The 8,417-nt window shown below is 50.3% G+C and overlaps 1 pseudogene; it reads left to right on the top strand.

The window, feature by feature from the left end:
• The first annotated feature begins 216 nt into the window (after positions 1–216).
• On the top strand, positions 217–5,774 carry LOC119940415 (annotated as a pseudogene).
• Positions 5,775–8,417: the final 2,643 nt, after the last annotated feature.

Raw genomic sequence — 8,417 nt, 5'->3', positions numbered from 1 at the left:
AGTGAAAATATGGATGCCGGCAAAAGCGGGGACTGGCTTCATGCCACAAACCCCCATGTGAGTTTTCCCATTTGGGTCTTCATGGCCCATGCACTGGAAACAACACTAACAATATGGTTGCCAGCAAAGGGGGACTGGCTTCATGCCATGAACCCCAGATTTAAGTCCTCCAATTTGGGTCTTCATGGCCTAGCTTCCAGGAAGAAAAATGAAAAGATGGATGCCGGCAAAAGTGGGGACTGGCTTCATGCCGCAATCCCCAGATTTGAGTCTTCTCATTTGGGCCTTCATGACCCACGTGCAAGGAGGAATACTAAAAATATGGATGCCAGCAAAAGGGGTACTGGCTTCATGCCACAAACCCCACATTTGAGTCTTCCCATTTAGGTCTTCATGACCCAGGTGCTGGGAAGAGTAATTACAAATATGGGTGCTGGCAAAAGGGGAAACTGGCTTCATGCCACAAATCCTGTATTTGAGTTTTCCCATTTGGGTTCTCATGGCCCAGGCTCTGGGAAGAAAACTAATGACATGTATCCTGGCCAAAGTGGGTACCGGCTTTATGCCCCAAACCCCCAGTTTGAGTCTTCCCATTTGGGTCTTCATGGCCTAGGCACTGGGAAGAAGAATAATGACATGTGTCCTGGCAATAGGGGGTACTGGCTTCATGCCACAAACCCCAGATTTGGGTCTTCGTGGCCCAGGCACTGGGAAGAGTAATTACAAATATGGGTGCTGACAAAAGGGGGTACTGGCTTCATGCCACAAACCCCAGATTTGAGTCTTCCCATTTGTGTCTTCACGGCCCAGGCGCTGGGAAGAGTAATTACAAATATGGGTGCTGGCAAAAGGGAAAACTGGCTTCATGCCACAAATCCTGTATTTGAGTCTTCCCATTTGGTTCTTCATGGCCCAGGCACTGGGAAGAACAATAATGACATGTATCCTGGCCAAAGTGGGTGCTGGCTTCATGCCACAGACCCCAGATTTGAGTCTTCCCATTTGGGTCTTCACAGGCCATGTGCTGGGAAGAGTAATTACAAATATGGGTGCTGGCGAAAGGAGAAACTGGCTTCATGCCACAAATCCCATATTTGAGTTTTCCCATTTGGGTCTTCATGGCCCAGGCACTGGGAAGAACAATAATGACATGTATCCTGGCCAAAGCGTGTGCTGGCTTTATGTCACAAACCCCCAGTTTGAGTCTTCCCATTTGGGTCTTCATGACTGTGGTGCCAGAAAAAAACTGAAAATATGGATGCCGGCAAAAGGAGGGGTCTGGCTTCGTGCCACTAACCCCCAGTTTGAGTTTTCCCATTTGAGTCTTCATGGACCATGCACTGGAAACAACAATGAAACTATGGCTGCCGGCAAAGGCGTAACTGGCTTCATGCCATGAACCCCAGATTTAAGTCTTCAAATTTGAGTCTTCATGACTGAGGTGCCAGGAAGAACAATTAAAAGATGGATGCCGGCTAAAGTGGGGGCTGGCTTCAAGCCACAAACCCTAGATTTGAGTCTTCCCATTTGGGTCCTCGTGGCCCGGGCACCGGGAAGAACAAAAAAAATGAGTGCTGGCAAAAGAGGGTGTACAGTGCATCACAGATTTTATTTCTCTATTGGGTCTTCACGGCTCAGGTACCAGGGGGAGAGGAAAAAATGTGGATTCTGGCAAAAGGGCCTTTTCTTCATGCCACGAACCCCAGATATGAACCTTCCTATTTGGGACTTCATGGTCCTGGCCCTGGGAACAACAGTAAAGATAGAGGGGACTGGCCTCAAGCTACAAACCCCAGATCTGAGTCTTCTCATTTGGGTTTTCATGGCCTGGGTACTGGAAAAAAAATTTTAAAATTTGAGGGCCGGCAAAAGGGGGTAGTGGCTTCATGCCACGAACCCCAGATTTTAGCCTTCCCATTTGGGTCTTCATGGCCTGTGCACTGGGGAGAATCATTAAAAAATTTGGGTGCCAGCAAAAGGGGGGTCTGGCTTCATGTCATGAACTCCAGATCTGAGCAGTTTCATTTGGGTCTTTTAATGGCCGGGGCACCGGAACAAACAATAAAAATATGCCAGCAAAAGGGTGGTACTGGCTTCATGCTGCTAACCCCAGATTTCACTCCATTATTGGGTCTTCATGGCCCAGTTACTGGGGGAGAGAGAAATATTGATGCCAGCAAGAGGGGGCGTGACTTCATGCCGTGAACCCCCAATGTGAATCTTCCCATTTGGGTCTTCCAGGCCTGGGCACTGAGAAGAACAATAAAAATGAATGGTGGCAAAAGAGGGAGTGGCTTCATGAAATGAACCCCAGATTTGACTCCCTTTTGGGTCTTCATGGCCCAGTCATTTGAAAGCTCGATAATAACATGGGTGCTGGCAAAACAGGGGACTGTTTTCATGCCATGAATCCTATATTCAAATCTTCCCAATTGGGTCTTCATGGCCCAGGCACAAAGGCAACAGATAATGTGAGTGCTGGCAAAATGTGGGCTGGTTTCACACCACGAACCACAGATTTGAGCCTTCCCATTTGGGTCTTCATGGCCCAGGCCCAGGTAGGAACAACAATAACACGAGGGCTGGCAAAAGAGGGGCTGGCTTCATGCCAGGAACCAAAAATTTGAGTTTTCCCATTTGGGTCTCTGTGGCCTCGGTACCGGGAAGAACAATAGTAACGTGAGTGCTAGCAAAATGGGGGGCTGACTTCATTCCACAAACCCTATATTTGAGTGTTCCTATTTTGGGTCTTCACGGCCAAGGTGTCGAGAAGAATAAAAATGACGTGTGCCAGCAAAAGTGGGGATTGACTTCAGGCCATGACCCTCAGACATAAGTTTTCCCATGTGGGTCTTTATGGCCCAGGCACCGGCAAAATCAATGAAATAGGAGTGTCAGCGAAAGGGGGCTGGCTTCATTCGCCGAACCCCAGATTTGAGTCTTCCCCTGTGGGCCTTCACGGTCTGGGTGCCGGGAAGAACGATAAAAATATGAGTGCCAGCAAAAGCGGGGCCGACTTCTTGCCACGAACCCCAGATGTAACTCTCCCAGTTGGGTCTAAACGGCCTGAGTATCGGGCAGAGCGAGAAAAATTTTGGTGCCAGAAAAATGAGGGACTGGCTTTAGAACCTTGGGTAATTGATTCTCTCAGTTTGGGTTTTTGTGCCTGGGCTTTAGGGAGAGGGAAGACGGCTTTGGCTTTGTCACTTTGCCCTCGGTCGGACTTTACCCTCGGTATTGGGGCTCGGCCATAGTTGAGGTCCAACAGGTCGAAGAGCTTCCCGCTCATTCTGACGACGATCACCAGAAGAGTTTCCACCTGTATCGTTCCCACCGGTCCGCTCTACTATCTTTGCAGTGACCAGATGGACCGTATTTCTCAGACTCTGGGCCTACCGAACAGGTTAGAAGCACCATTACCTTGGGGCAGGGTGCTTTTCATCTTTTCTTAAAACTTGGGTTTGGGCAGTGCTGCTGAGCAGGAAAGGTTCAGGCCTGGGCATTGGAGGACCTGGGTTCTAATCCCATCTCTTCCTCTTGCCCGCTTAGTGATCTTGGGCGAGTCACTTAACATTGCCGTGCCTCAGTTTCTTAGACTGTAACATGTTGATCCAATACCTGCACTTGGATTTGCTCCCTTTATTCACCCCTCCTTCAACCCCATAGCACTCAATTGCACTCCTGGTGCCCTGATCGTTCACCGGCTCCAGCCCGGCGGCGAAGGAGCCACGAGGGTCTTCAGTGTCCTCTGTGACGGCCAGAATCAGCAGCCCGACACGGCGTGGGGACCGGCTTCGGGACATATGTATCTGGGAGAAGACTTGAGGTGGTGGCAAGGACCCCATGATACCCGTTGTTTGGCCTTGCCCAGGCTGGAGCTGCCCTGGAATCGGTGACGAGGAAGAGGGAAACCCCAGAGAGACCCTTCCTCAGGAGGAACAAAACCCCAGCTGAAGTTCATCCTGTCTTTTTCAGCCTGCACTTCAGGATGGTAGAAGTTTCAAGGGTAAGTTTTTCTGAGAAGCAGCAAAGCAGCATGGCTCAGTGGAAAGAGCACGGGCTTTGGAGTCAGAGGTCATGGGTTCAAATCTCGGCTCCGCCAACTGTCAGCTGTGTGACTTTGGGCAAGTCACTTAACTTCTCTGTGCCTCAGTTACCTCATCTGTAAAATGAGGATTAAGACTGTGAGCCCCCCGTGGGACAACCTGCTCACCTTGTAACCCCCCCAGCGCTTAGAACAGTGTTTTGCACGTAGTAAGCGCTTAACAAATACTATAATAATAATAATAATAATAATAATAATAATTATTATTATTATTATTCTGGGAGAGTGGCAGTCTGAGTTCTGAAGTCTTCGAAAAGGCTCCCAAAGTGCTATGATAGTTATCTAGAGAAGCAGCGTGGCTCAGTGGAAAGATCCCGGGTTTGGGAGTCAGAGGTCATGGGTTCTCATCCCAGCTCCGCCACTTGTCTTCTGTGTGACCTCGGCAAGTCACTTAACTTCTCTGGGCCTCTGTTCTCTCATCTGTAAAATGGGGATAAAGACTGAGCCCCATGTGGGACAACCTGATTCCATTGTATCTACCCCAGTGCTTTGAACAGTGCTCAGCACATAGTAAGGGCTTAAGAAATGCCATTTTTATTATTTAGTCCATATCTAGAATTTATAGTAATGGCTGTAGCCCTTTACAGACTGTGAGCTCATTGGGCGAAGGGAATGGGTCTACTAGTTCTGCTGTCTTGTTCTCTTTCAAGTACTTAGTCTCCAAAGTAAGTGCTCAATAAATACCACTGATTGAATTACTCTAGATCCAACAAACTTTGGATTTCCTACCAGAGAATTAGAGAGTCTAGACCAAAGCTCTCACTTTTGGCTCGTTCTAAAGAAGTTGGTTTTTAAAAAGGGTCCAATGATTAGTTGAGCCTATGTGCTACCGCACGATCGGATTCCTCCCGCATCCCTTTATTGAACCGATCTCAGTCCACGATGGATGTTTGTGTGCAGAGCGTTGTACTGAGCACCGGGGAAGGTATAATGCAGCCGATAGACACGATCCCTGCCCAGGAGGAGTTGACAATCTTCTGTATATCTGTGGCCCCATCAGTTACCAGACAGTCTCTAAATCTCTCTTTCGCCTTTTCTGTAGATGCGGGGTTCAACCGTGACTCCCAGGATGACGGAGCAGAAACCGACAGGTTTGTGGGATTCTACCGGCTGTGTGTCGGGCCTAGAGCGAGCGACTGTTTTCAGCAGAGGATCTGGTGTAAGAGAATGATTTTTTTTCTGTAAATTGTAATCCCCTCCGGGAGGTGGTTTCTGCCAGGGCGGCACGGCCGGAGGCACCCGGGCTGAGATAGGATGGGTCGGAGAAGACTTCCAGAGGAGGAGGGCTCCCCGGTGATCCATGGCGTGAATTGTATGGGTGAGGGAATTTTGGGCCTATTCCATATTGAGGCTTTCACCTCTGTCTTGGGTCTTCGTCTAAAAAATCTGCGTAGAGGTCATTTTTACCCTCCAGCTTGAGAGCGGACCCGGACGTCCCTGCTTCTGGGAAGAACGAGGCGAAGAAGCGGCCGAGAGAGAGAGAAGCTCCGTGTCCGGCGATGGGGTCGTGGGACTGTGTCTGCTTCTGTGGCCGGAGGCCATCTCTGCAGCCCCATATTGCAGGGGGGCAGTAGAGGTGGCACAGTGACAGGGAGTGGGAGGCCAGGGTAGGAATAGGTGGGATTGTGGGTCTGAACTCCCTACAGCTCTGCCACTAAGTGCCCCCTGACCCTCCTGAGGGAGAGATTGCAGGGGGGATGGTGGCAGTCATGGGGAGGGATGGGCAGGGAGGCAGGCAATGCTTGGGGACTCTTTCTCCCCGCACACCCCTCCCCCTGTCCCCGTGCCCTTTCCCTCCTTTGACTTCATCTCCTCTCAGTACTCCCACACCGGCCCCCACCGAAATAAAGCCAGCGATAGATAGAGCAGCGACTCTGCAATAGTGGACCGCGGGCCCGTGGCCCGCCAGCTGGACCGCCTCCCTCCGGAATCCACCGGCAGCCATCCGGCAAAGCACCGGATTCGCCATTCCTCGACACCCCCGGCTGTGACCACCCGAGCCTCGGTCGCAGAACATCCACCCAGGTCATCTCTGACCGCCTTTGGGTGCCCCCCGAGATAAGCCCCGGGACCCTCTGGTCTCATACACACGGGGAACAATGCATAAAAATCTCTTAACCCCAGCCTCAGGTCTGTCGGTGGTCTCTTGTTCGTGGATTGGGTCTGTGCCATCCTAAGGGGTGGAGTCTGCCGACGGGCAGGACAGAGGCTCCTTTCATAACCAAAATTTTTGCAGGTCAGTGAACAGGTCTACCACATTCTTCCTCATAGCTGGCCGAGGGCTCTGCAAAGCGGGTAGGCCCGAACCCTAACCCCTTAAAGAAGCAGTGGGGCCTAGGGGATAGAATGAGGGCCTGGATTCTGATCCCAGCTCTGCCCCTCGGCTGCTGCGTAATCTTGGGCAAATCACCTCACTTCTCATCAGTTACCTCATCAGTGAAATGGGGATTAAGACAGTGAGCCTCATGTGGGAGAGGTACCCCGTCCACCCTGATCAGCTCGTATCTACCCCAGCGCGTACTACAGTATATATATACATATATATATATATATATAATGGCATTTGTTAAGTGCTTACTATGTGCAAATCACTGTTCAAAGCTCTGGGGGGGGGATACAGCGTGATCAGGTTGTCCCACGTGGGGCTCACAGTCCATCCCCATTTAACAGATGAGGTAACTGAGGCTCAGGGAAGTTAAGTGACTTGCCCGAGGTCACACAGCAGACGTGGTGGAGCCGGGATTCGAACCCATGACCTCTGACTCCAAAGCCCGTGCTCTTTCCACCGAGCCACAGTACTTGGCACATAGTAAACACTTAAGTATCAGCCATATAGATGTACACAGAGAATGTGGTTCCGGACCCCAGGGTCATCCATCAGTTGTCTATCCAACTCCGCATCCTGCAGAAACTCCTCCCCTCTGAGTGCCCGCCTGGCTTCATATCATAGACCTCATATTTGAGTCTTCACCTTTGGCTCTTTACGGCCCAGTCACGGGGACGAACAATAAGCAGCGTGGCTCAGTGGAAAGAGCCCGGGCTTGGGAGTCAGAGGTCATGGGTTCTAATCCCAGCTCTGCCGCTCATCATCTGTGTGACTTTGGGCAGTCACTTTACTTCTCTGTGCCTTGGTTACCTCATCTGTAAAACGGGGATTAAGACTGTGAGCCCCACTTGGGGCAACCTGATCATCTTGTATCCTCCCCAGTGCTTAGAGCAGTGCTCTGCACATAATAAGCGCTTAACAAATGCCATCATTGTTATTGATAAATACAGGGTGACATACCCTGAAGGAGGGGGTTCTGTCTGTGGGCCCTCAGCTCCAGCCCTGGAAAAATGAAACACACAAATGTATTCATTCATTCATTCAATCGTATTTATTGAGCACTTACTGTTTGCAGAGCACTGTACTAAGCGCTTGGGAAGTACAAGTTGGCAACATATAGAGACGGTCCCTACCCAACAGTGGGCTCACAGTCTAGAAGGGGGAGACAGAGAACAAAACAAAACATATTAACAAAATAAAATAAATAGTATAAATATGTACAAATAAAATAGAGTAATAGATACATACAAACATATATACATATATACAGGGGCTGTGGGACGGGGAGGGGGAGGAGGGGGAGAGGAAGGAGGGGCCTCAATCTGGGAAGGCGTCTTGGAGGCCTTTGTTAAGCATTTACTATGTGCAAAGCACTGTTCTAAGTACTGGGGGGCTTACAGGGTGATCAGGTTGTCCCATTGGGGGCTCACAGTCTTAATCCCCATTTGGCAGATGAGGGCACTGAGGCCCAGAGAAGTGAAGTGACCTGCCCAAAGTCACCCAGTTGACAAGTGGTGAAGCCGGGATTGGCACTCCTGACCTCTGACTCCAAAGCCCGGGCTCTTTCCACTGATCCACGCTGCTTCTCCGGAGTGTGAGTGAGTGAGAGTGTTAGGTCTATCCAACAGAAATGCCTTATCATCATCTTTAAAGCATTAGATCACTGTTGAACTCTTCCAAGCACTTAGTACAGTGCTTTGCAAATAGTAAGAGCTCAATGGCATTTGTTAAGCATTTACTATGTGCAAAGCACTGTTCTAAGCACTGGGGGGGGTTACAAGGTGATGAGGTTGTCCCACCGGGGGCTCACAGTCTTAATCCGCATTTGACAGATGAGGGCACTGAGGCCCAGAGAAGTGAAGTGACTTGCCCAAAGTCACCCAGCTGACAAGTGGCAGAGCTGGGATTTGAACCCCTGACCTCTGACTCCAAAGCCCGGGCTCTTTCCACTGAGCCACGCTGCTTCTCAGGGGTGCGGGAAGGGGC

Source organism: Tachyglossus aculeatus, chromosome 18 (genome assembly GCF_015852505.1).
Source record: "Tachyglossus aculeatus isolate mTacAcu1 chromosome 18, mTacAcu1.pri, whole genome shotgun sequence".
NCBI lineage: Eukaryota > Metazoa > Chordata > Mammalia > Monotremata > Tachyglossidae > Tachyglossus > Tachyglossus aculeatus.
The sequence above is the reverse complement of the archived record's forward strand: the minus strand, read 5'-3'. Positions and strand labels throughout refer to the sequence as shown.